At 27.4% G+C, this 2,185-nt stretch overlaps 1 long non-coding RNA gene across 1 annotated transcript; it reads right to left on the reverse strand.

Annotated features, from left to right (window-relative positions):
- Positions 1-639: 639 nt before the first annotated feature.
- Positions 640-1,114, reverse strand: LOC145109190 (uncharacterized). The gene is made up of 2 exons (XR_013708818.1): positions 1,031-1,114; positions 640-903 (listed from the first exon to the last, which is right to left on the reverse strand). It is a non-coding gene; the product is annotated as an uncharacterized LOC145109190 (long non-coding RNA).
- Between the last annotated feature and the right edge of the window lie 1,071 nt (positions 1,115-2,185).

Genomic DNA, 2,185 nt, shown 5'->3' on the forward strand with positions numbered 1-2,185 from the left:
GCTCCATTGCCAGGTCTACTTGGAGCCACATGGACCTAGTAAATCATTAACAAAAAGAGACATTGAAAAGTTGTTACATATATGGTTACAAAATATGTTTATTTGGTAAGTTGCTCACCAGATAGTGATATGACGTTGACAAATACATTCACAGCTCTAATTTCTTGGCTAGATAAATTACTAGGTTTGAGCTTTTGGACATTGAGCAAAATTAAGAAAGTATATTACTAAAGATAAAGAGTACTAAAAGTGACATAACACTGTATTTTATTTGTGGGCTATTGAATTTGAAAAAGATTAATACAATGTTTGAGTCGTAAATGATTTTTGTGCATTTTGAGACAAGTTTACATGTATTAATTTTTTTAACTACAGGTCATATCACATATGATTAATACATTTTTTCTTAATTACCACAATGCAATTACTCAAAAGTCTTACATTTTTTTTCATTAAACATTTACATGTTTTTTAAGTACTCTTATTAGGGTAAAAGTAAAAACGTGATTCTACTCGTGTGTGTGTATATATATATATATATATATATATATATATATATATATATATATATATATATATATATATATATAGATGTTTAGAAAAGGAAGTCCGGTTACCATTTTACTAAACAATTGAAAGGGAACATAAATAGTCATGGTTTTTCATATTCTAAAACATACTTCAAACGGTTTTAACATCATTTTAGACAAAGCAACAATTTGTTGAGATTCAGATTCTTCTACGGATGATTAATACATCGACAATATGTATCAACACAAAGTGGAACCGTGTGAGGTGGACAAGGGAAGTCTTCACAATCAAAATACATTATACATTGTTTGTTGGAAACTGAAATTGGAGTTTCGTTACTACTATCATCAATTGCAAACTCAGCTGCAGAGGCTGCAATAACACAATATTAAACAAATCTAAATTATTCTGCATTCTTCATAAGTTTATGAATGAAATCATTTATATGTGGAACATGATAAACCTCAAAATAGAATGAGAGAAAGAGGGAGAGAATAACCTGTAGTGAGCATCAATATGATGAAAAACATGATTATGGAGAAAGCTTTCATCTTCTTTTCTGCCGATTTTGTTTTGAGATGAGTTTCTCTTATGAACTTCAAAAACTGAATTGCATGGAATTTATAGGTATATCAATGGAGATTTCCAATTAATATGAATTTATCGTAATTTAATAGTAACTTATTGCTATTTCGGAATATAAGCTTTCATTTAAGACTTATTCTCGTAACCAAAGTTATAAATTACACTAATGGTAATTAATTGCTCATTTGCAAAAATAAATTTTACATTATTGATTTTGAACGGCAAAATGAAATTCAATAAAAGAAAAACAGCAGCAGGATACAGAGAGAGTACTAGAAATCGAAGCAAATTATCTGGGATTTACCATAGCTGCATTAAATAGCCCTCAAGAATAAGGAGTGTTGTACGAAAGTATAGTATTTTGCAAATTTTTTTACGAATCTTAGTTACTTTCAAAAGTATTTACCATATTAAAACAACTTTTGATTTTTGGGCCCACCTAACTATGAACACAAATAAAAAAAATTAAGGGTATGTATGGGAGAGTTTGGTTCCATTTTTAGTTAAAACAAAACCATAACTATTATAAGTGGTTGTATTTTTGTAGCCATTGAATATTAGTTAATACTGATTCTTATTTACGGTTTTTCTCGGTTAATGGTTATGGTTAATGATTAATATTGGTTAATCATAATGGTAAAAAATCAGATAAAAAAAATATTTTGCTATAAAAACTGAAAAACATAAAATACATTGTTATAGAAGATTAGGTATCTCATTAATTCCAAACAACTATCCTTTAAATTTTCGATTCCAAATATAATTACATATCATATCTCTAAATATTATTAAAAGAGAACCTTTAATTCACCAATGAAGCAATCAGAACCGTTGATTGTATTTCAATCTTATGTTTTCCACCTTTAGATCAAATTGCTGACATCATCTTCCCCAAATAGAATTCAAACTTTTAATTATAGAATCTCTAAATTTACATTTCGAACACAATTACATTTAATTATGGAATCTTTAATTATAAAATCTATCCCTACTTTCTAAAATATATTTCACAATTCGAACACAGTTACATTTAATTATAGAATCTTTAAATTCAACAATTATGTTATCA

Source organism: Lactuca virosa, chromosome 1 (genome assembly GCF_052849685.1).
Source record: "Lactuca virosa cultivar CGN04683 chromosome 1, Lactuca_virosa_CGN04683_v6, whole genome shotgun sequence".
NCBI classification, from domain to species: domain Eukaryota; kingdom Viridiplantae; phylum Streptophyta; class Magnoliopsida; order Asterales; family Asteraceae; genus Lactuca; species Lactuca virosa.